Source organism: Condylura cristata, unplaced genomic scaffold, assembly GCF_000260355.1.
Source record: "Condylura cristata isolate star-nosed mole 26May11 unplaced genomic scaffold, ConCri1.0 scaffold00024, whole genome shotgun sequence".
Lineage (NCBI taxonomy): Eukaryota > Metazoa > Chordata > Mammalia > Eulipotyphla > Talpidae > Condylura > Condylura cristata.
The window spans coordinates 6564467-6591118 of NW_004567125.1; the positions used below are offsets into that span (position 1 = coordinate 6564467).

Sequence of the window (26652 nt, forward strand, 5' to 3'; positions counted from 1 at the left end):
ATTTTACTTATTTGTTTATTTTTAAAGTGAATATATTTGAGTTTTGACTTTAGAACCATCTTGACAATCTCTGCCTTTTAATTTTTAACACTTAAAATAAGATTAAGCAAGATATAGAACTATAGAAGTTTCTAGAACAAGCTTTTCAGTAATTTTGAGCAAAAAGAATAAAGTTGGAAGTATCACACTACCCAATTTAAAAATACACTACAGAATTATAATAATCAAATAGCATGGTATTCAGACAGACAGACATGTTAATCAATGGAACGGAATAAACAGCCCAGAAATAACTCCATGCATTTATAGGAAGTTGATCCGTAATCACAATGCCAAGAATATGCAATAAGGAAATACAGTCTTTTCAACAAATAATGTTGGAAAACTGGCTTTTCACTCACAGAAGGATGAAATTGGATCTTTACCTCGTTTACATAAAAATAAACTCAAAATTATATTAAAGACTTAAATTTAAATGTATGAAAGACCAAAATTATTGGAAGAAAACAAAGAGGGAAAGCTTGAGACTTGTGTGTGTGTGTGTGTGTGTGTTAATTTTTTGGGGGTGGGAGTGAATGCCCACAAAAGCACAGGAAACTAAAACAAAGTCAACAATGGGGATTCACTTAAACTAACAAGCTTTGCACAGCAAAGGAAACCCACAACAGAGTGGAGGGACAACCTAAACAGTGGGAGAAGACATCTGCAAACCATACGTCTGATAATGGGTTAACACCCAAAATATATTAAGGAGCCTGTAGAGTCAGTAGTAAGAAACAAGTCAATTACAAAAGCGCAAAAGGTTTGAATAGACATTTCTCAGAATACATACAAATGGCTGACAGTTATAATGAAAGATGCAAATCAAAGCCACCATAGTCCCTCACAGCTGTTACAATGATGATTATAAAAAGGATACAAGATAACAAGTATTGGAGAAAAAGGGAACCCTTGTACCCTGTAGGTAGAAATGTAAAGGAACATAGCTATTTTTGGAAACACTGTGGAAGAGCCTCAAAAAGTGAACAAGAGTACCAAGAGAATGCCTTCATATAATTATGTAATGGAGTCAATTATTATCATATAATAACATACTATATAATATACATTGTATAATGTGTATATAGAACATATACAGATCATAAAATATATCTGCATATAGATATATAATTATATTATACATATATAATAAAAGAATGTAAGAAAAATTGCACAGTAACTTTACTGTGTAAAATTTTAATTACAGAGTAATCTACTATATGATCCGTCAATACCACTTCTAGGTGTATATAGCTAAAGGAAATCAGTGTTTCAGGGATGTATGTTCACTGTAGCTAAGTTCACAGAAGATGAGCTATGGAAATAAACCAAGTGTCTGAAGAGCAGGGCAATGAGGTGTGGCATATATTGATGTGTGCTCATAAACAATGGAATATTATTCAACCATAAAAAAGAAAATGTTGCCATTTATGACAATATGGATAAACCTGTGAGGACTATAATAAGTGAGATGAGTCAGGCAAAGAAAGAAAACTACTGTATGATCTCACTTATATGTAGAATCTAAAAAAGCAATCAAACAAAAAACACAGTGCCGAGTAGAATGGTGCTGTGGTGGGGGAGATGAAGAGGTGGTGGTCCAGGAGTACAAAGTTGCAGTTATGTAAATTGAATGAGTCTGGAAATCTAATGTAGAGGCACAGCAACTGCAGTTAATAATACTGTATTGATATACTGAAAGAGTAGATTTCAGGTACTCTCCACTCACACACTGTGAGATAGGGTGTGCTAATTAGCTTGGCTACTGTAATCAGTCATCTGAGGCCAGCTAGAGAGACTGGAATGAGGTCTTTAAAGTATTGAGAGAAAAGTTAATTCGTGAGTCTCTGCCTGGAAGCAGAGCACATAACCAACATCAACTTTCTCAGACGCACAAAAGTTAGAACAATTCATCATCAGTAGCAGATGCCAAAGAAAGTGGTTTGGGCAGATGGGCAACAATGCCACATGGAATCCTGACAGGAAGAAAGCGATGGAGAGCTTTTTCTGTGGATCACGTAACATATGTAGAAGTAAAATATATGACAATTAAACAAGAGCTGCAGGGAGGAGGTAGACGTACACTACTATGAGGCTACTAAACTACTGTGAAGTGGGGTAGTAGTATTTGAAGATAGACTGTGTTAAGTCCAAGATGTATGCAATAAGCCCTAAGTGTGCACACTCCCAACAGAGTTCTAAGAATAAGGCAAAAAAGATGATTGAATGGAATCATAAAAAATACTAAAAATAGGGTCCTCCCTGGTGCGCAGCAGGTTAAAGCACAGCACTGAGAAGCTTAATGAGTTCGATCCCCACCTGCCCCAGAGGTGACCACCTGGCGCAGCAGGCCTCTCCTGACCCGTCCGCTGCTCCCCTCAGCAGTGTACTTCATCAATCTGCCTGTTCTGCTCCCCACTCTGTCTCTGGTGAGTCCTCTCATGCTCCACATCTCTGGCCTGTACCCCAGTTCTGTATGAATAAATAAATAAATCTTAAAAAAAATACTAAAAATATCCCAAAACAGCAGACTTAAAAAAAATTATAGACACACACACACAAAACAGATGGGACAAACAAAAAATGAATTGAAAGACAACAAATTTAAATCTATCACCACCCAAATTTCCCCCTGCCTCCGCACCTCTGGCCTATACTCCAGTTCTTATATGCATAAATAAATAAAAATAAAGCTATCACCAACAGTAACATTAGATGAAAATTATATAAAAAGCTTATTAAAGGCACAATTTGTCAGACTGAATAAGAAAGCAAGACTGGGCCCTCCTTGGTGGGGTAGCGGGTTAGGGCACAGCACCCAAGCTAGCTGCAGCTGCTTTAGTGCCAGTTCGATCCCCGCCTGCCCCAGAGGTGACCACATGGCGAGGCACACCTCTCCTGTCTCACCAGCTGATTCCCTCAGCAGCGTACTTCATGGATCTGCCTGTTCTGCTCCCCACTCTGTCTCTGGTGAATCCTCTTACTGCCCTTTGGCCTGTACCCCAGTTCTGTATGCACAAATAAATCTTTTTTAAAAAGAAAGATTCAACTACACAATGTCTATCCAAACCCACCATAGGTACAATACAAATAAATAAAAAATAATAAAATTGAAAAAACCCCGCTAACAGTTGAAAGAAAGCTGGATAGCCAGGTTAATAGATAGCTATTTGATACTAGATTTCAGAGCAATGAATATGGCCAAGGTTACAAAGGTCACTGTGTAACTCCAAAATGGTCCGTGAATGAAGAGGACATAATAAATGTGTCTGCACTTAAAAACTGATTTTCAAGAGACAGGAAATACAATTCTATAGTTGTAACATCTGGGTTGTCTTGGGTTCCTCTCAGTTGATAGTCTTTTAAGAAGACTAACAGTGTCCATTCACTGTTTTTGTAATTTGTTGACTGGGTAACTTTGAATTGTGCCCTGGACATTACGAGTGGGTGGCAGAGATTCTGGGTTCTGTTATTTTTCACCAATGAACAGTTTAGCAGGCAGTGATCTTGGCTGAGCTTGGACTGCACATTTAGATTTCAGCTTAGCCCTGGTAGTGGGGTTCTCTGTTTTAAGCTAGAAGCTTTGAGGTGCTTTGACAAAGTTGTGATTCAGCCAGTCAGGGAGCTGGGCATGGATGATGGAGCATCCTCCTAGGTGTTTTCCCTGCTAGGCCCCCATACTGTACCAGACCCCTAGTACCAGTTTTCTCTGGAAACCTGTGAAAGCTGTGGTCTCTTGAGAGCACTCAGCCTCCCTGTGTGCTGCTCTGATTGCCTGTGGCCCCAGAGTGGAAGCCACAGAAGAGAATTCACTTCTTAACAAGCCCTAGAACAGTTTGCTGCTGTTCATCTCCTGGAGCCTCCCTTTTGCATCTTGTACAGATTTTCTAGCTGTTTTCTGCAAGGGATTGAGTGTGGTCTGATCTTACAGACTCGTCATAGGAAGCAGAACCAGTAATTACCCTTCCACTTTTAGAATTGCCTTCCGATGGCCTCACATCCTTGAGTCACAACGGGAAAAGTGTAGGTTTTGTCTGTTACAAAGGTCACAGTGGCTTCACTGCAGGAACTTGAGGGACGGATCTGTCATCCAGAGGGCACAGCTGCAGTGTGGCCAAGCAGGGATCCTGAGAACCCTGCTGGCTGAGGGCTGGCCTGCACCACAGGGCTCCTGGATGCCTGTTCATGTTCTGATCCTGTTTATAGCACAGCTGTCTGCTCCTGCCCAGAGCCATTGTATCCTCTGTCAATGGGAAAAGGAAAGCCAACCTCCTCTCCCCTCATCTCTTCCACCAAGTAAGGGTCTCCCTGCATACTTCTGACTGGCCCACTGCTCCCCACACTATGGCACCTCTCAGGTTGCCTCCTGGTGGCTCCCTCACTCCACTCTCCCACACTTGGGGGTTTCTCTAGTGGACACTTAGCATTACCACATATCAGGTCCAGTGCTGTCTTCAGTGAGGAGCCAACACTGGGCCAGGTGATACTGCAGTGCTTCCCACTGATCCCAGATGAGGGGCTGTGGTACAGGTGTGAGCTGAGATTTGATGCAAGACCCCTGTGGGGGAGGGCTAGGGGGCCCGGGAAGAGCAGGCAGGCTAGAACTTGGGTCTTAAGGAGGCTCTGTATTCAGTTGGTGGCTCTGGAAGGCAGGATACAGTCAGTTTCCTGTGAGCAGGTGGGGATCTCAGAACCAGGATACACCTTTGTTGCCAGTGAGACTGGCAATAGCAGCTCCTGGGTGCTGGGTGCATCTTCTGCTGTGCTAGGGCCAGGGGCATTACGTATCATCTCACTCCATGGAGGTCTAAACAGCATGCTGCAGGCAGAAGGCAGGAGCTGTGATGATGGCAGGGAAGACCAGAAAAGGAGAACCTGTTGAGTCACAGGAGGACTAGGACAGGGGGCTAGCTGAACAGAAGTCTGCTGGCAGCCTTCCTGCTCCCTGGGAAAACATGAACCAGCGTGGACTATGGTTGGTCAGTGGCCTAGAGCAGGTGCTCTGTGGAGGGATTGGCTGTGGGGGGTGGGGGGAGGCTCAGGCTGCCATCAGCTCTGTGTTTACCCTGAGACCTACAGATGCCATACAAAAATGGAACCAACCCGAACAGAGTTCTTAGGTTGTGTCCTAGCTTTTCTCACCTGTATGAACAGGTCAGAGGGCCTATATCTTCACTGTATTCCAGCCAATAGCTGCTGGCTGTGACTCCACTGAGCGTCTGGGTGCAGGGTCCCTGTGGTGACACCAACTCATATGGGTCCTCCTTCCTCCCAGTCCCCAGTCTCTTGACCCATAGACTTGGACACTTGGCCCCTGTCCTCTGACCCTTTCATCCTTGACAACTTTGGGTCAGGCTCCTGCGGAACCATAGTAGCTGATGTCTGAGTAGGATCCAGGCTGTGACCTTGATGCATGCATTTCTGCTCCTTGACTCATCGTCTTGTGAAATGCTCAGAAAATGACCCTCCTTCTCAGACTCAGTCCCTATCCCTGGGGTTCTTCCCAGAGTTCTCTGGTGTCACCTGCCAAGACTATCTGTGCCCATCTTTTGTTCAAATAATTTTGAGCACAGATGATTTAAAAGTCATAAATTAAGCCTGTTTGAATGAATTGCATTGATTTCTCCCAGACTAAAATACATTTACTTATTCAAAATAATCATGTTGCAGTGAGAGTAAGGCTAAAGCAGCTCAATACCACCAGTACTGGGAGACCCTGGGCACCCCTGAGCTGCAAAGAACAGGACTTACACCTTTACCCCTAAATATCAGACCTGGACCATGGGGGTTGAGAGAAAGAAAGGACAAGAACAGGGTTTCACTAAGGAAATTCCCATTCATGACTGTGGAGCACAGGAAAAAAGACAAAGTTCCTAGGTCCTGGGGCAGACACACCTGCACCTTCCTGACTATCAGGAACAGCAGCCAAGCCCTGGGCTGTCTGGATATGTGGGTTCCAGACTGTTCTTGCCATAGGACTTGACAGGCAGAAACGGCAGAGTGAGAAACAACCTTCATGGAGATCATGTGGGCCCTCCCCCCGACCCAGGCCAGACCCTACCCCTCAGATGCATTCTGCAGGGCACTGTCCAGTCCATCACATGGTGATGATGCAGAGGTGTGATGGAGACATCTGTCACCCAGAAAGCACAACTTCCCTTTCTGCAAAGACACAGGCATTCTGGGACGCAGCCAAGATCCGCCTATAAAATCCTGAATAATGACCTCAACGCACACTTGCCAATACAAAGAATATTCTGGGCAGCTGTTTCCAGGATTTATCTGTGTGCAGTAATCTCACACCCACGGGGATCATGGAGCTCAGAGTCTGATGCCCCTAGTCAGGGCTCTTCCTGATGAGCCTCACGTGCTGGGCACAAGGCCTGGTCCCTCTGTGGGAGAAGCTGAGCGCTGGGCTCCCTGGCTGCACCGTTTGCAGGGTACACATCACCACAGGGGCCTGGGAGACACCTCTGCTCTCATGACCTCGAGGGCCAGGGAGGAGTTCTACCTTGTCTGTTTCCATGGTAACATTGAGCACTGCAGATTTTGCCTATATTGGATGTGTGACCTTAACTCAGAGGCTCCCCAAGAGCAGTCAATCCCAGCTGCCAGACCCAGGCAGGCAGCCCCAACATTGGTCACAGCAGTCAGATTGAACGGAGCTGCTTTTCTCACGCCTCGAATTCTCTGTCCAGTCCCTAAATCCAGAGATTGCTAGAAGCAACAGGACAAGCCCAGAGGATGGGTTGGTTTCCTGGCAAATTCGGTTTTGATTACAATCTGTGTCAACAGATGCCAGCGTTAGAGATGATGAGGCTTGACACCTGCCTTCTCCTTACCAATTCTCCATGTCTTCAATTCCTAAAAATGACAGGCTGGCAGTGCAGCCCAAGACAATCAGGTCTGGTGACACAGACACTAATCAGGATTGATGCACCCAGACAGAACTGCTCACCGGCCTGTCAGCACGGCCCAGCACTGGCCACTAGCTGGTGGACCTGACGCTACTTACTGGCTGCACCTGGACTGCCCTTCCAGACATTGCCCACTGCTGCAGGGTGCCTGTGGTTTGGGCATGCTATGGAGGATGCACCTGCAAGTTCCCCCACACCCCCCACTAGTATAAGTCTCCCTCCGAAGATAGAGGGAAATGGAAGGGGCTAGGGGAGAAAGACTGTTTCAGGGGCAGCTGCCTGTGGGAAGGAGCAGGAAGGAGAGTTGTGGAGGCTATGGCCCGGCCTAGGAATACTCCCTGAGCAGCTCCGCCAGCAGGCTGCCAAGGGGCCAGGTAGCAGTCACTCCCCAGGGAGGCTTACTCCCTGGCCCTGGAAATTTGCCAACCTGGGGGGCTGGTTTATGGGTGCTCAAAGTCTCCTAGGCACTTGAAGTCGAGCTAATCTTGGGTCTGGTTGCTTAAAGAAAAGGCCAGTCACCACACAGTAACTTCAGCAGCATTGTAAGACCCCTGAGGGCTGTCACTTTGCTTCCTAAATCTCTCTCCTGATTGTGCTGTGACCTCTCCTCCCTCCCCTTTCTTCCTTCCCTCTCTCTGCTTGTCTTACTTCCCTACAAAGTCAACCTGCTTTCCTAAACTTCCGACTTTCAGATTTTGTCCAAACTGAATTTGCTACACTATCTATAAACCTTTGTCCATGAACATTATGCTGTGGACATATTCTACTGTCATTAAATATTCTTCACAAATAAGAATCTTAACGACAATATGGAATTTCACCACATCATCATGCAGCACCTTGTGCACGGCCTACTTACATTGTTTCCGAAGAATTAATAATCTTTCTGCACACATCTTGGGCAGGGACTCAATAATTTTCCTTGGATAGATTGCCAAAGTAGAACTGTGGGGTCAGAGAGTCTATATGCTCACTAATAGCCAAGATATGGAAACAGCCTAGATGCCCCTAATCAGATAAATGGATCAAGAAGATACAGGGTACACACACACACACACACACACACACAGAGTACTACTCGGTGACCATAAAAGATAAACTCAGCAGCAACATCAATGGAGCTGACAGGAATTATTTTCAGTGAAGTAAGTCAGAAGGAAAAAGAAATACTGGATAGTGTCACTTACGTGTGGACTATAGAGAAACCAAACAAAGGGTTAGGGGAAAGACCAGACTTGCAAGTTGACTACAGATTTGAGGCATACAGCAGGGAAGGAAGTGGAAGGGTCAGAACAGGGCGGGAAGAGCACAAGAGACCATGATGATGATGGATCGTGGTGCTAAGGCGGTGGAGGTACTGGGACTGTACCTGAGGGGAGACCTCAAGTACTGCATGAAAATGAACAGCGGCGGTAAGAAAATAAATCATTAAAACAAAACACGCCAAGTATACATGTTTCCTCCAAAGGCAGTGTTCACGCCCATGTGCACATGTGGCACGGGTCCATGCCACATGTGCACATGTAGGTATGTGTGCCTGCCTTTATGTGTGCGTGACAACCTCAAAACCATTGAAAAGTTGCAAGCGCAGTGCAGGGATCTTTTCAGGTTACTGTGGAAACAGTTGTTCCCAGAAGGCTTGTAACCCTCACATTTTTCCTTTAAACAAGATGTGGTGCCATTTCAGGATAGTGCAACCATCAAAATCAAATCAGGGGGCCGATGGTAATCTTGTTATAGTCATTGACTGACAGCTTCACCCAATACCAAATAACCCTTCACAGCAAAAAGATCCAGTTCAGAACCATGTGCCCAAGACTAGTAAATTGGGTCTCTTGAGTCAGGAGTGACGCGAACACTAGCAGTGCCCTTTCATGAGGATCTGATGGATGCCACCTCCCGGATAGATGCATCTTGACAGGAGTGTTGCAGGAGCGCTGTGTCCTCATCACACCCTTCCAGGGGGCAGGCGGTCCCACTGCCAGCGTGTGTGGGGGATCCTTTTCATCAGGGTAAGTGGGTGTCTGCCAGGTTCCTCCACTTACTTCCTTTGCAGTTAGTATTTGGAGGGGAGATACTTTTGAGGGTATCAAAATGCTCTATTTCTTGTCTAACTTTGAACTTTTTCAATACTCCTTCATATCAACATGAGTGAGTGCATGGTTTCTGTTGCATTTAATCTGTTACTACTTTTACTTCTTTTGATGCTCAGATTGTCCTAGATTTGGGCTGGCTTCTGTGACATTTGACATTCTTTGAGCAATTCCCTTCTATCTTGTACAAATAGATGTTCCATACTCATCTTTCTTTGATCCAGCACTGAAATGAGCTATTGACCCAAGAATTCTGTTTTCTTTTGGTGAAAATGGTATTCAGGCCAACCCCAGGGGCTTGGTGTGTCCATGGCCCTTGGAGAGCAGCTCAGCAGGAGGGCATCGAGGTGGAGAGGCTGGCCCTCCACCCCCACAGGCCTTGGACTGGTTCAGCTCGGGCTCCCTGCTGCTTCTGTTTAGACACTGACCTGGCTCTCAGTCCCCCTGATTGGGCTGGAATTTTCAGGAAGAGAATGAAAGTGATAGAGGAAGGGATGAAGTGGAGTCATTTCAATGTCTTTCATTCATTACATCTGCAAAAAATATGTACACTACACCTCCCCCAAAAGAACCAGAAAATGCCTCATTGCTGATGTTGTCTGTAATCTATTTTTAAAAACTAATAGCATGGGCCTCCCTGGTGGCACAGAGGTTAAAGTCTTAGCACTATCAAGCTCTTGCCAGCCAGTGTGGCACAAGTTCGATCCCTGGTCAGGGAGCTGACCCACATGGTGCAACAGACCTCTCCTGTCTTGCCTGCTGCTCCCCTCAGCAGTGTATTTCAGTAGACCTGCCTGTTCTGCTCCCCACTCTGGTGAATCCTCTCACCCCCGGCATCTCTGAACTACATCCCAGTTCTTGCAGCATTAAAAAACACACACATATATATATTTAAAAGGAAACTAATAGCAATTTTCTTTACATTAGTTTTATTGATATTTACGATGGTAAACTTTTCTCCATGGTTGTTGAGTATTGCCATTTGTGTTTCTCTTCTTATACTATTTTGCTCATTTTCAATGATGTGATAACTATTATTTCTAAGAAATTCTTATATATAAGGGGAGTATGTCTATGAAAACTTTTTTTTATAACTACCGTCCTACTTTGTTTTTCATCTTTATTTTTGCTGTCATCTTAAATTATAATTTCAATGTCAGTTCAAATCTGTTTTTCATATACTTCCTTACATATTTCTCTAGAAATGTCATTTTTACCTTAGAGCCAATAAACATTACTCTGTTTTGTTTTGTCGTCTTGTTCTTTTGTGGTTTCACTTTGAAATCGAATCTGTCTAGAATCTGTCATGTTCTGAGGAGATATGGAAGATCTAATTTTATTATATATAGTTTATTTTTTGGTTCTATAGGGTTGCAAGGGAAAATTCCCTTATGCCTCTGGGTTATTCTTGGGCTAGTCAAGCAAACAAATTACTATCAAAGATATTATTAGTAGGAGAAAAAGACCAGATTTAATTACATATGTATGGACAATTTATATGGCTGTAAATTCTATAGTAAACGGGACAAACTGATGCTTTATATCCTGAGCTAAGTAAGGAACAGGACAGGAACCTGGGGGCACCGAGGAGCAAGCTTCATGTGACAAGGAGAGGATGACTTCATAGGACATAATCCTGCCTCTAACTGTTTGCCCTGATGAAAAGGTTATTTCTGGAGGTGACCCTAAATCTGGGTGACAGTCAGTCTTCAAGAGATGTCGACAGTTTCTATCAAGACCCAGAGGGGCCACTTAGCTCCACGCCTATCTGGATACTTTTGTGGAGGCTGATCCTACAGTCCCGTAGCATTGGCTGGATAACCCTTTCTTTATGAATTAATGCTGTACTGCAAACTTATTACATGAACACAGGCAACTATTACATAAATTCTGATTCTTTCTGGATGAGCTGTGTTTTTCTAACGATATAGATGATGTTCTTGCAGCCGAACCATCTTTTTGCCAATCCTAGAGCTTCATCCTAGAGTTTACTGTCTGATAAGTAATCTCTGACCTTGACATTCTTCTCTTAAAAGGCTTGCGCTTTTTCATGTTCGTTTATTGTCCTGATAAGCTTTTGACTCACATTAGCAGGGTTAAAAAGATCGATACATCTTTGCGCTGACTTCTCTGAAGTCTTTAAAACCGGGGAGAATTCACCTACTACTTTTCAGGCTTTGTTGTTTCTCCTTCATTCAGACTCTGAATTATAACCTGGGTGAGACTGTAAATCCTCAGGTTAGCCTCTTCCTTTCCGGATAACTATATTCCTGGATTATTACCTTTGAGGTTGGGTCTTAGTTCACCCCTATTACATTTTCCAAATTACTAACTTTCTAGGGAAAACACACTCATTTTGTACTGTGTGTTGTCTTTGTTCTCATAACTTTACACCATGTTCTCACCTGCTCTTCCCTCCCTGTCTCTGTATCCCAGATACCTTCGCCATGGCTGCAGATGCTGGCCATGACTCAAGTGTGGGGAGCTAGCCCCATGTCGGTACAGGAGGAGATGTCCTATGGGAAAGGGCCACCAAGGCGGCCCTGGGAGAGCCCCAGGCCAGGCCCAGGCAGGATCGTGGGAGTGGACCGTCCCACCATAGCCCTTCTGCCCTTTGCTGGCTGGGAACACCCTGTGGTCTCGTGGATTACTCACCCATGCTTCCAGCTTCCTGTCTGTGGACAACGTGTATCTCTTTTTACTTTGTTTGTTTGTTCTTTAAATATTTCTTAATTTTCCAGTGTTTCAGTCAGAAGGAAGGAGAGGGACACCACCAGCCTGTGCAACGTGATCTGGTGGTCCCCTCAGAAGGAAGCCTTCAAGACCACCGAACCCCTCCCTGTGCTCTGTCTCGGGACTGCTGGCTCACTAAAGCTGCCCAGCATTCCCTCCTTTCGCAGAAGGACTGCTCAGCTACAGTTTGGAAGCACTGGCCGGTGGGCCTAACTGTGTGGTTTGCTCATCTCTCAGACCCATGGGGGCAGGGCAGTGGTGGTGGGTGGCTTCTCCTTGTAGAGGGAACAGGACACAGACACCTAAGGCCCTGAGCTGGCTTCCTGTGACCCTGTGGTCTGTGTCTGGGTGGTTGTGCAAGCTGGTCCCTTGGCCATGTGTGCTGGCTGGAGGGTCTCCTCATCACTCCCAGAGCTGTTTCCTGAAGAGCTGTAATGAAACAAAGGGGCTTCACGAACTCTGCACTGTGTCATTTCTTGCAAGGGCACCTCCAAAGACATTTTAAAAATATACATGGAAAAAAACTCAGGTTTTCAAAAACATTAAATGTTACGAAATAAACTGCACATTTCCTCTTTTCTGCAGAAAATAGAAATGTGGTTATTTTAGCCCCAGAGCTCCGCTGGGAATGGTGTGTGCCAAGGCATACACAGAGAGGTTCTCTTCGCCAGCCCTGCAAATGCTCACCATTGGGGAGCTCTGCTGATGGAGGTTCGTCCGTTGGTGAATGACCCCCAGACAAGTGGGAGATACCTTCAGAGAATGCCTGTGCTTCTGAAGCCACATGATCACCCCTCACATCCTGCAGCCTCCAGACTCAGTTTCCTCATGTGTGAGCAGGACAGAGAAGTCAGAGCTTTGGTTTCCAGTGAGGGTCTAACAAGAAAACGTGCCCAATGTGCTTATTACCTGACACACCCCACAGATCCCACTTCCTACCACTAGGCCTGGCTCAGGGCTAATCTGTCAGTGTTTATGCAGTAAATCACCCCTCCAGGTCCAGCAGTCTGGATGGTACCCTCTTTGTAGAAATTGACTCTTCAACTGTCCATGGGCTATATGGAAAAGGGTGGCTGAAGAGTTCATGGAGTAAATATCAAGGCATCTGAAAGGCGCTCAATGTCCACAGTTGGAATGATGCGAGGAAAATATAAAACAATGAGTGTTCGATAGTGACTATAGATTCAGATGTCTGTGCATCCCAACTGACAGAAGTAGACATTCAAAAAAATAAGTAACCATGGGTGAAGGGATCTGTTTTCCACTGAAGAATCATCATTAATAAATTTAGAAGGAATGAGGGGCAGAGACCATTGCCATCAGGCAAACAGTACCTTAATGGATGTCTTCAGTGAACAGACAAAAATGTGAGAAGCAGGGTGCTGACAGAGCCCCGCCTGAGGGAGGGGTTGACCCTGGGGATGTGGGGGAGGTGGTGACTCTGGGAGCTCCCTGCAGCCTTCTCTTCCAATATTTTCTTCTATCAGTCTGACTTTCTATAAAACTGAAGAGTCATTTTGATTTACAAATGACTAAATCTCTTGAAACAAGGAATTATAGAACCACAGGCTTGAAATTACATCAAATAGAAAGATGTAAAACAAATGCATGAACTTAAACATTCCAACACATTTATTTTGCAAAAAGTCCACAGCCTAGCCATCCTCATGACCCTATCGATCACCCCAGTTCAGGATAAATATCCTCATTTTGCCCCATTTATTTGAGAACCTATATCTACGTGGATTCTCCATATGTATGAAATTAAATTTGGCCCTTTCTACTAACCTGTCTGATGGTAGCTTGATTGCTGGACTAAACCAAAAAGAACCAGAAGGGTAGGGGAATTTACTTCTCTGTTTTTACACCAGAAACCTTCCTTTAATTATGGGTATTTGAAAGTTGTTTTGTTTGTTGTTGCTTTTTACAGAAGTTGCTTATTCTAATTATTTATATTCAGAGATGTTAACTGGAAAGGATTCCAGAAAGATATTCTAGAAATATAGATTTATTATGAAAGTGAATGAGACTAAAAACTTACAGAACTTATAGGGAGAACAGAAACTGGATTCATGGTAATTGCTAAGACGAAGATAGGACTGAAGACTACTGAGGACTTTTTTGTTTAAAAATAGTACTGGCTCTTACATGTTTTGCCTTTCCCAGATATAAGAAAGCTTTGTCTTTTTTTAAAGTTATGACCTGCAACCAGCTTATAAATGACATCTTTTTGTGAGCAGAACTGAAATGCTTGCTTTTATCTCTCCCTGACACCCTGAGAATGTGAAAACTCCTAGGAAGGCTAAGAATGAGGCCATGAGCTGACCTGGTGTCTTGGCCTGGTTCCTGCAGAGAGGTGACCCCAGAGTAAAGTACTGGATGTGTGGGTGAGGGCCACAATCCCAGGAAGCAGGGATCAGTGAGAAGGAGTAGGGGGGAGGGTGACACAGGGAAGACAAAGAAGAAATGCAAAGGGACAGATCACAATTTTAAAGACAATGGTGAGACAATGGCTTAAGGGTGTCTTCACAGAACTAGGGCACCCAGCCCCAACACCTGCTGGTGGGGAAGAAGGGCAAGAAATTTTATCTGCTGATCAGTTTCTATTGGTCAAGGTGTCTCCAAGTAGCCACTCGCCTTAGCCTAGAGCAGGGGCCGAGGTCCCTGGGAGCCTGGACAGTGGAGAGGCTTCTCAAGCCAGGAAGGACTGTGCTGTCCCCACCCCGGCCCATGCAGGTGGAGCAGACTGGGAGCAAGAGTTAGCACCCCTGGCCAGTGGGGAGTATTCCTACTGTCAGTAGTCACTTTGCCTTTGTCACCAGGTTCTGCTGGTCTGTTAACAGTATTTGGGGGAAAGTCTGAGGTTATGTGGTATCTAAAGGAGAGGAAACACCCCCCTTCCTTTCCCAGGGTTTCAGGTTACAGACAGGCGTGTTGAGGAAAAACCTATCTGACTCTGTAGGGGAGACTGACCCTACACTGACCAGAGTGAAAAGCAGACAGGGTGACTGAAAATGTGAGGCAACTAGGGGAACAAGCTACCATGCCACAAATTTATAACAAGATGAGGCAAAAAATACTTTCTATAGACCATCAGATCAGTTTTTGTTTTGTTTTGTTTTGTTTTTAAAGTAGATTGCAAAGCAAAGTTGTGGGGCACAAAAGAAATCATCCCGTATCCTTCTGGGTTCTTCTAGGCTGGCAAAAATGTCAAACAAGTTTCAGAAGATTGCTAAGAGAAAAAAACTTAGTAAGAAACTTTGATGATAACATGTATACTTCCTGCATACATGAGAGAAACCCAGCATGAGGGCTTGATGTAATCCTAGGCAGGTCAGGGAGGAAAGGGAAGTTTAGTTAGTCAGGTGATTAGGGAAGACACAGTAATAAAAAATATCCAGACTTCAATTCTGCTTTCTCCAAGGAAGGGATAAGGAGATCAGGTCTTCCTGGGACCTTGAGGGAGATGCCATTAAGAGATGCCATTAAGGGTGAGAGCTGCGAAAAGCCTTCACAGAAGAGCTCCGCCCAGCCTTCAGAGGCTAGTCTATGAAATAGACCTTTCTCAAAAAGATGTATTTTGGGGTGGCAGATTTTTACTCCCCTGCTAAGTGTTTAGTGTGATTCCATTTGGGGAAGAATAAAGCATTAGACATAGTACGACTACATGGCAGAGAAATGAGCCTTGCCCGAAGAGCTACTGGCCTTTGCCCCCATTGGGCGGTAGATGACCAAGCCCCAAATTGAGATTCTGGGAGGGGGATCCCACTCGTACTCGGAGCTCTCCTGCACTCGGCCCCATACACATTTTTTCCTGGGCTGGTTCTAAGCTGTGTCCCTTTGAGTCACAGGGCAAGCAGCCTCTGATAAGGGAGGCTCCAGAGATAAGGGCAGCAAATTCAAGGGAGAACTGACCAAACACTCCCCAGACCACCAGGCCAGGGCAGAGAAGGGCTAACAGGGCATTCCTGGACACCGGTGATAAAGAAAACAGGACTCTAAGATTAGAACTGGGAAGGACAGAATTCTCAGCACCGACACATTAAGACAGTGAGAGCACCGAGAACTAACCCATCACAAAGAGACTGGTGGGGCTTTAGAGAAATCAGGGAAAGGAGGTCTGTATTCCCTGAGGCACCACTCCATTACTCCCTGGCTTGGTTCCACTGGTCTGGGAGACTCACTTTGTTTTTTTCTTTTCTCCTTAATAAACTCTTCCTTATACCTATTTCTTAAACACATTTGTCTCTTTTCACTTTCTTGCCTGAGTGTTAGTGGCTTCATCGACACCAACCGGTAGTGGTCTAGTGGCCGGACTCAGCCCTGCCACTGTAGCCTGGGATCCGTTCCTGGCTGGGAGACGAGGCCTGAGAACCTGAAATTATGGTAACTCTATGACAAACCAGTCTTGGGCTTATCAGTTCTTAGCGGGCGCCAAGAGTCCTTCTATAGAATTATGGTCTCCCAAAAACCCCAAACTTGAACTGGTGTCAGAAATGACATTGATTATTCTCTGTAACCAGCAATAATGCTAATTTTACATACACAAAATATTTTTAGAGCCTGGAAGATATGTAGCAAAATACAGAGAGTAGACACCTCTGTGTTTAGGACCATGCACTAACGTGTTCTCATCTGTTTTTGTTTATCTGTGTGTAAGGACCCACAATCTATCAACTTGGCTTTGGTGTCAGGGGCTCAGCCCCTCAGCGGGATGCAGGCTGGCTGGAAGACGACGCTCCCCCGTGAACATCCACCAGTTGAGGTATATCAAGTAGACAGTCAGGTTTGCTGCTAAAACTGTGCTACTAAATGTGCAGCTTAACTTAATTTTATGTAAACCAATTACATGTCAGTGTAAAATGAAAGAAAGCTGTTTCTAAGAAAAACCAAGATAAATGATTTGGGAAATCAAGACTAAGGCAGGTTGATGTTGCTTTGAAAACTGCTTTTGAATTAGGTATAAACAAGAACATCCTTAAAAATGGGTAACTGTAAACACAGGGAAGAGTTCTGGGCTCAGCTTATTTTACAAATGTATTTTGGTTCTCATTCCACTTAAAGTACTGATAGTCGTACCTTAGTGGATAGTTAAGGATGTGGTTTCCACTAAGGCTGGGGAGGGAGAGCTCCAGTCAGCAGACCACGGCTACTCAGGCATCCGTGGCCCTTTCTAGCCATGACAGTGCTGAGTCAGCCACACGGTGACAGGGGACAGGCGCCTGAGGCTTCAGAGAGGGTAGACACTGGTCACAAGAGTGGACACAAGAATCACCAGATGCATGCCTCTTGATTGATGGTATACATTTGTTAGAGCCTATCAACGTGTACAGTTAAACCCTGAAGACTTCACTGTATGAAAAGCACATCTTAACGACCTTCTTCATGTGGATTAATTTTTAAGTCAAAATTTTATGTAAAGTTTTGTCTGCTTCCTTATTTTTTTAAATTCTTTATTTTCAGCAATTTTTAAAATTCACCAACAGATCATGTTGACTTTGGCAAGGTATTTATTCTATCTGCTACCTCATAGTGAAAGAATAAATGTACTTTAAAGGAATTTTAATTTCCAGTCTCATTGGTGTGGGAGGAACTAGGCTCCTGTATGAAAGGAAAAATGTATTTACAGAAATTTAACTGAAGTTGAGGGCACATAAATATTCTGGGGAGTCCTTAAAATACAGAAAACACGTCCTTCAGAATGCTTGTGCAGCAGAGAAGTGGAGACCAGGACTCTAATCCTCTGGACATGCTGCCATTGTGGGCAGTGGGCTCCTGGGCTCTAGAAGGGTGACCCCAGCCCAGGGCCTGACATCACAGATGGCCTGCTTCGGGGCAGCTCCATCTTAGTAGAGAGATCACCACTGTAGGACCGGCAATAACTTGCTAAATATAAGTGGGAAATATTTCTAAACTCTTGTTTATCTGTAAGAGACAATTTCACCCTCACACCTGCTCAATCAGACTTTCAACCTCTGATTGCCATCTGCAGGGATGATCACGATGGAAATACGAGCTCTCTCCTCCTTCCTCTCCATCTGTTGCCTACTTTACTTCTCTTCCTTCTCTGGGGAGCTCAGAAACAACCTCTGAGAGCCCCAGGGATCAGACCCCCTTTCTGAGACACATGCCAGGCCAATGGATTGGCTGTAGCTTCTCTTACTGAAGACACAGGGAAGGGCTTAGGCAGGCTTCTGGTAGCACTACTGTGCTTTCACGGGTTTCAAGTCCAACTGTAAGGTTTTGAGTTCTGGAAGAACTTTCAACTGTCACTGCCTACCCTGCAAGCCCAGACATGATAAATGTGAAAGGCCATTTTCTAGTAAGGCAAAGAGCAGATGGTTGCTGCCCTGGAGAGGGCTGGCCCTTGTGTTTAGGACCTAGGGCTGGGGCACTGGTTGCAGCCAGACTCCAGGAGTCCAGGCTGAGCAGAGGGAGAAACGCCCTCCCACAACCCACCATCAACAGTCCTGGGCAGATGGAGTCAGGATTCTCCTAGAGAGTTTCTTTTCAATTTGCATCTCCCCTAGGGGGGCTTTATGCCTGGAGTGAAGCTCTGCTTACCCCTGAAGCTTAGCTATCTGGGGGTCCTGGGAGACTTGGTAAAACAAGACCCTCTTTTTGTGAGTTGAAACAAGAGGATTCTAGTGGCCTGAGAGCCCTGTATTGCCTGCATCATGGTCCTAAACCCCCTCCAGGGCTGTGCCCCAGAACCCAGGTGCATCTGGAGGGACTGCAGCTCCAGTAAACAGAAAGAAGAGCTCCCACCTGAGTGTCACAATGACTGGTGGAGGAAGGAATGGATTGCAGCGAGGTGCCAGGTGCCAGGTTGTGCCCTTTGGGCATCACTTGTGCTGATGAAGGATGCTCTTCCCTCTCTGGGTTGGGTTCAGCAGGCATTCAGCACAGCTCTGCCTGCCCTGATCGTCTGCTGACCACGCCGGGCTGGCGCTCACGTCTACTTAGTACTGACCTCCTGCAGCTGCTCAGTGCCCCAGTTGTATTCTTGTGTACATCAGGGATCCAGGATACCCAGGGAAAGCTAGGTGACTGTGTACATAGATACCTATGTCAAGACTAGCTGTGCCCTCAGGGGGTCATATGGTGGTAACTCTGAAGATTCAGATCAGAGGGTGACAGCAAGTTCTGCCTCTTGCTGCCGGCTGAAGGTGGGGTTTGAAGGTAAAACAAGGTCTTTCTTATGCTAGTGCCTATGGCAGGTGACCTGGCACAAACTTCCAGATCCCACTACACAGGGATGGGCACCCCAAGAAGAGAGTAGCTGTCAAGGCTGGGTAGCCCTCTCTTTCTCCTATTCTCTCTTCCCTTACCCAGCTGGGGTTACTGTTAATGAATATCACATAGCAGAGGCCACTTAAACGTTCCCTACTGCTCTTGTTCAGCTAAAGGAAGGTGAACATGACATCAAGACTGTGCTGCTTCCACCTTACTGGGGTCCTTTCAAGTGCTGGCATCTCTGGACATGGGAAGGCCTGCAGGGATCTCAGGACTTGGGCCTTTCCAGAAGCAGTATTTGTCCAATTTTCAATCAACTCTGGTTTTTGAATGGAGGGAGATCACTCTGTAGTAAAGGTAATCTTCTGATTTGGTGGAAGGATATAGAATATGCATCCAGCATTTGGGCAGGACTTGTGAAGTGATGCAATTAGTTATGTGCTGTGAGTCTGTATAGCTGCTGTGGGCTGCACTTAGCTTGGTTCTAAAGAAGTCAGTCTCTCCAGAAGGAGGCGGGCTGGACTGTGGTGTGCTTTGTCTTAGCATTCCTGCTTCTGGACATTCGGGAGGCAGTGCCTGAAATCAGGACTGGATTGCTGGGGCTGTCTTTTGGGGAGTAAGAGCTGCAGCCATGCACAGCAGCAAGGCCAGTTGTGACCTCTTAGTGAGGTCTGCATGGGTGTGGACGGAAGCCTGGTGTCGTGGGCTTCCACTTCTGGCTAGTGGTTTATCTCTGACAAAAGGGAACCAACCTGCCAGGGATCAAGGGTACCTGTGGTTCATGAAGCTTTTGGGCAAACACCGGCTTGAAAGAGGCCAGTGGGCACAGGCGCTTCCACTGGGACTGGATCTCAAAGCACTGGACCCACTGAAAATGGCAGGTGGACACCTGCACACCAGAACAGAATACAGGAGGTCTGGCAAAGATACTAAGTTAAGGTAATTTTTGCTTTTGTTGCAGATAACATCTTCTCTTAGACCTCAAGGTCCCCGTACTTAAAATGAACATCTTAAGTTAGAAATCAAAACAAAATGCAGGCAGGTTGTACCCTCACTTCCCGACCAGTGCAACAGGCACCTCATTCAAATCCTCAACTCTGAAGCAGCTTGAAACCCACCCATGGAGTTAATCCTTTGATTAAGTGCCCAGTGCCATCTTAGTTTTGGGAAACAGATGCTGAGTCTGGCAGGTTAAGCAGAAAAAGATGCAAAGCGGTTGAGTTAGGAGAAAGATAGGAGTATATTTCACACTCACCAGCAATCTGCTGGAATACATGAATGTGTAGATCTCTCTGCGTGTGCGTGTACAGAGAGAGACAGAGACACAGAGAGAGAGAGCGGATTGGCAGAGAGAGATAGTGACAAAGACAGAGACAGCAAAAGAGAGCGCGAGCGAGCACTGAGCGTGTGTGGCAGGGTGCGGCTGTCACGGCTCTGGGAGAGCGGAATGGTGTAGCCACTTTGGGGAACTATGGCTGGCAGCTCTTCTTGAGGGAAATGAAAACCATGTGTGCCCAAGAATGTTTCTCAGCTTTGTCCTTCACAAGCTGGAGTTAAGTCAATCGGCGTCCTTCAAGAGGAGCACGAAAAGTGATGGATGCCTTCCCCAAGAGGTCCAGAACAGGCCTTCAGGACATGTCAGTTTGGCACGTGGAGTATTTTAACCTGAAGTTAATCAAGGCTCTGCAGGCTCATGAGAAACTTTTATCACTTCCTTAACTATCTAGAAGAGTGAAAATTGGGCATATTACCCAGAATTAGAATTTTTATTAGAAGTAAGCTTCTATCAGGAACCTTTCTATATGGTAGACTAACATTTAATTACACAGCATCTGGCCTTGGTCACACGAGTCCCTCTCCCTTCTTCTTGAAGTCCCAGGCCCCCACCTCATTCCTTGGCTCAGGAATGTAATCTCATTTTGCTCCAATGGCTCAGCCTGCCCATGTAGATCCCCTATATGTATATAATTAAATCTGTTGTTTCTCCTACAATGTCTGATAATGTGATTGTTTGACCAGTCCAAGAAGAACCCCAAGATGTGGTGGCAATCTCCCTCTGCCCCTACAAAGGAAGTGGGATGTTCTCTGTGTGTGCCTGCAGCCTCTGTGGGGTATTCTGTGGCATGTGGAGGAGGCTAGGAGGCCACACGTATGCAGGGTTTCTGAGTCTTTACACGACGGAGCCTCTAAGACTGGAAGAAATGACAAAAAGGCACTTTGGGTCTGGGGACCTCATGTCTGTGGCACTAGATTCAGGAGAGACTCCCACTATGCAGGGCCCCCATCATCTTCCTATCAAACCCCCGCCCAGTGGGAGGACGACCCACTAGGTGAGAGGTGCCCAGAACTGGCGTGCAGTTTCATGCACACTTTGTACAATCCTAGAGTGAGAAAGCACCAGCTATCCTCTTTCTTCAAGATGCCTTGACCTAGGCTACACAAGTTTGAGGTTTCAGCAGAAACCTGCCATAGCAGCCCACATGTACACACAGGCATTTCTCCATGTATTTTAAAATCAGTGTATTTCCCCCATCGTGAGCCATTTCTGTTAATGCTTGTGGGGCTCTGCTTAGAGGATATGTTGTCCTCCCCCCATGCTGTGTTTGCACCCGCAGTCTACAGGTATTAGAGCCGCAACGACTGCAGTGTCCAACAAGGCCAGCAGGTAGACTTATACAGGCAAGGTGTCAAGTCTTCCCTGACCAGTAAGTCTCAGTGCATCAGGAATTTGGGGTTCGAGGGACATGGAGTGCTGGGTGGTGTCAAAGAAGGGGCTTCAGCCTGCTGCAGAAGAGCAGATTCCACTGGGCCCCGCCCCTACTCCTCCATGAGACCCAGCTCAAAATCATTATGTCAAACAACCACAGAAAGCCAGAAACCCAAATTAAATTAAGACCAAAATGGGAAACACCTGAAAATACCTACCATGTAACACTGATGTGCAGGCTTTTAAATTGTCCATGCTCGGCATCATATGCACCTGCCACTGCCAATAGGTCCCTCTCAGAAGTGTCTCCTTGAGTGAGTTATCTGAAATCGTTCCCACCTTTAGGCTGCATTTCTCCATAGCTCCTCCCAAGACCTGACATCACAGTGTGTGTCTGTTTATCCACGTGTAGGTCTTCCTGACCCTAAATGTGAGCCTTGCTCACCAGCCCTCCTTGCGTCCCGCGAGACATGCCCATCTGCTGGAGTCACATGTCTTCTGTCACATTTCTCCTGGGGGTTTTCCCTGTTGCACAATGACCTGTGTAGGCCGGAGGTACCCGCTGGTCTCTCCTCACATGGACACTGCCCAGTCACTGCTCAGAAAAGGCATGACAAGCCATCACTGTCAACATCAATCTCACAACTGTTCATGAGTCTCAGGACCTCACTTCAGCCAAGAGGCTAGGGCTCCTTTTTAGCAATTCTCACACATGATCCCTGTATGCAATTTAAAATATTGTGTTACTAGGAGCTTCCCTGATGGTGCAAGTTTAAAGCACAGCACTATGAAGCTGTCGGCAACCACTGAAGCACAAATTAGATCCCCCACCCGGGAGCTGACTCACATGGTGTGGCAGACCTCTCCTGATCTGCCCATTGCTCCCCTCAGCGGTGTATTTTGGTCAGTCTGCCTGTTCTGTTCCCCACCCTGTCTCTGGTGAATCCTCTCACCCTCCCCCACCTCAGGCCTGCAGCCCAGTTCTTGTATGCGTAAATAAATAATTTTTAAAAATTCTTATAAAATACTGTGTTACTAATAATTCCTATGAGGTGGTTACTCTCTCCAGTGTTAGTGATAAGGATGCCTGCCCAAACCAAATCTGAGCACGCCTGGTGCATGAGGTCATCAGGTGACTCTAACAGGCTGAAATAAAATCAAAGCACAGTAGACAAGCCAGCAAGTGTGGCTAACTGTGGATGTTTTTAGGATCTCCCAGGGCTTTTTAAAACACTGGAAAAAAATATCTGAAGCATTGCATTGCTAACCTCTTCACATCTCTCAGAGGTACATGAATTCAAAACTGGAAAGCACTACTCTAAGGTAGCTAATGGACAAAAGCAGAAACCTTTGGACTGACACATATATTTTCAACAATATGTAAAATTTCACACACAGTTAAAAGAGAAGTTTTACATTTACACACATATACTGTGATTCCACCACTACTATTTTACTGTTCTGCTCATGTTGATCAAATAATTATCTTTCTTTATGTCTCTATGCATTTGTTGTTCACTTTTTGGAGATGAATTTCAGAGTTTCTGACACCAGTAAACTCCTTATATGCTTTCAGCATGCAGATAATTAAAGTTCTACCACTGTGTATAGTCACTTTGAGGTAAAACTCACATAAAATGGAATGCATAGAGCTTAAATGCACCAAAATCCAGGACTTTGACAAATGCACACACCAGAAATCACATCTCACCACAGCAGGTATTTAGGACCTAGCAGATCCTCCCTTCTGCCCACAGAGAATTCTCCACAAGATTTTTCCCCATAGTGTTTTTTGGCAGACTTGTATAAATGGAATTATATAGTATACAGACTTTCAGGCTGAACTCTCTTCAGAAGGCTTTCTGATTTACACATATTGTACATGACAGTAGTTCATTTCCTTTCATTGCTTAATTACAGGCCACTCTGTGGGTATAACACAGTTTAGCCAATCCCTTGTTGATGGTCATCTGGATGTTACGTTTTGACATTGTAATGACCCTTATTGATCAAAAGGGTCAATAGAGTAAAGCAAGTTATCGATTAAAAAGGCAACCACTTGGTTATGTAGACACTTATACACAGACATGTAAAGGCCAGGGTAGAAACCTGACTGCCCTGCTAAATTAAAACTAATAGGTGGTCCTGATAAATACGCCTTTGAAAAGTAGTATTACTATAGGCACTTATATCAATTTCAGATGCTTATGGATTCTACATCTGTGGTCCTAAAATCTCCAAAGTTTTGACAAAAGCCCCTAAGGGCTGTCCCCGCTGAGAAGTGGCCCTCCCCTCCCCTTGAATGGTGAGCAACCAGTAATTCCCTAGACTGGGTCTCTGCCCACTCTACATGCCAAAAATTCATCTCACCCCCACCTTTTAATGCCAATTGAATTGCATATGGATTCCCTCTAATAAAATCATATTGTGGTTGTAAGATTTTTGGCTTGAGTTTTAAGTGAAACCTTTCTGCTTCTGGTGAAAGCACTTTTGAGATATGAATTTGTTATTACACTGGACTGTTTCCAAGTTAGGTTATCATAAGCAAAGTTATTATAAACATCTTTACAAGTCTTTTTCAGATATAGAAAAAGGAGTAAATACTCATGGGTAAATTCCTAAGAGTAGAATTATTGGGTCATAAGCATATACTTAATTTTACTAGAAATTGCCCAAACTCTTCCCAGAGCAACTGCACCATTTTACCTCCTGACCAGACAGGAGGGCTGCCCCACACCCCCATCCATGCTTGTCTGGCCACTCTGGTTGATGTGGAGTGGCATCTTATTTCAGTTAGCCTAATTTACACTGCAGTGAAGTCCAACTTATCAGTAAGACAAACAACTCAGTAGTTTCTTAAAATGCTACACATACACTCACCATATGATGCAACTATTTCACTGCCAGGTATCTGCCCAAAGGAAATGAAAACATGTCCACACAGAAGCTTGAAACTAAGTGTTCTTAGCAGTTTTGTTCATAATAGCCAAAAACCTGGAGAAAAAAAAAAAAACCCAGATGTCATCAAAAGATGAACAGCTAAAAAAATGCATTCTAACAATCAGTAGTAAAAAGGGATCAGCTACTGATTCACACTGTGATGAATAGCAAAGATGTACTGAGTGAATAAACTACCAATGAGTACATGCTGTGTGAATCCAATTACATGAAATTATAGAAGAGGAAAAAACCTGTTCCAAGAGACATGCTGGATGGATGGGGCCTGTGTAAAAGGAAGCCCACAGTAGTTTCTTTGGTGATGGAGATAATCCCCGTCTTGACTGTGGTCATGGTTACATGCTTCTGTTTGCCAAAATTCATCAAAATGTACACTTAAAGTGGCTGCATTTTATTGCATGTAAGTTATACTTTATAATAGAGTTGATTTTTTTTTAAGTGGTATTTGGTTCAACCCATCTGATTAGGCTTTTACAACAGCACTTAACAATCACCGATTCCCATCTCTGGCACTGTGTCCAATCTCAGAGGCTGTCTGTCTCCTTTACACCAACCTCTCTCAGTTCTCGCCAGCTGCCTGCCTTATCTTTCCTGTACCCAATCATCAATAACTTAAGAAAACAGTACAGTCCTTCAGTCAGGCAATGGATATTTACTGGAATCTATTGTGCAAAAAAAAAAAAAACAAACCAACCAAAGAAAAAAAATACCTAAAAAAAGCGCTTTGGGGAAATTCATTTAGCACAGACCAGCATTCACAGTTGGGGGCCTGGAATAAGTAAGGAGTTCCCCAGACAACATTAAAAAGCATTGTGTCCATACAGAACAAAGCCTGAGCTTAACAGGACGAGTCCAGCAGTGTGACTGCCAGCACCAGAAGATGCCACCTTCACAGGGCAGAAAGAGGAGGTGGACGCGAGAGGATAAATGAAGGGGCTGGTGGGCAAGGAGTGGCTTTGGCACTAGGCGGGCCGAGCTCCGCGGCTAGCACGTGGGTGAGGGGCTTCCCATCACCTCCGAAGATGCACAGGCCAGGTGGCCGCGCGCGCTCAGCGCATCACCCGAGGCGTGCCGAATGCCAGGCGGGTTGGCTGCTAGAGTTGCAGGGTCCGGGGAGCTCTACTTGGCTCACTGCGGGAGGGGTGACCCGCGACGAGAAGGGCGGGAGTCGCCCTCAGCCGGCCCAGCGGCCAGAGCGAATTGGCCGCGGGCCGGGTCGGCGCTCACGCGGGCAGCCGCACTCTGCGCCTGTGCCGGCCGGACCTCCACGCAGGCGCCTGGGCGGCTCTGTAGTTAGCTCGCTCTCGCTGAGCAGTGCGCGCCCCTGGCAGCTCCAGGGCAGGCCTTCCCGGACTGCCCAGCTCCGAGGCCCAAGCCCTGTAGGGGTTTTCGGCCTAAAAGTGTCCGCCCCTCAGCTCGCCCGGCCGCCATCTTGAGCGGACCCCCAGGGACACTGTCGTGCAGTGCCGGAGCCACCTCTCTTCACGCGCCCCGGCAGCCAGACTCCCTTCGGCGCATGCGCGCAAGGCTTCCCAGTTTGGTGGCTGTGGCGTGGTGCGCTCTGGCACGCATGCGCAGGACCATGGCCACACCCCCGGTGGGGCGTGGATGTCTGACAGGGGGGCGTGTCAAGAGAGTCGAAGAGGCTGGGAGGGGTGTGTCTGCCGGTTCGAACGAACAAACCAACAAACCTCCGAAGTCTGGGTTGAGAGCCTGGAGAATTGTCTCCTTTCTCTTGCGATGGGAGGGATTGGTGGAGTTTGAGTCATCTCTTGCCCAAGAAGTGTGGGGGCCCAAGAAGAGTGGGATGGTATTCGGGGTGCCCCCTTTCCAAATCATGGACGGGAGCCATGTAGTCATGAAAGATATTTTGACTGAAATAAAAGTCTGAATGTTAGAGTTTAGTAGATAAAGTGAGAATTTGAACTTTGGATATCAGCCTTTTTACTCTGGGATAACTGCCCTTTTT

The 26652-nt window shown here is 45.7% G+C and overlaps 1 protein-coding gene across 1 annotated transcript in view; it reads right to left on the reverse strand.

Moving 5' to 3' along the window:
- The window catches only part of LOC101637090 (28S ribosomal protein S17, mitochondrial), a 103596-nt gene extending 78952 nt beyond the window's left edge, over window positions 1-24644 (reverse strand). Inside the window, exon 1 of the mRNA XM_012729230.1 lies at window positions 24606-24644. The gene's annotated coding sequence lies outside the window, so the exon portion shown is untranslated. The remainder of the gene's footprint in view (window positions 1-24605) is intronic.
- Window positions 24645-26652: the final 2008 nt, after the last annotated feature.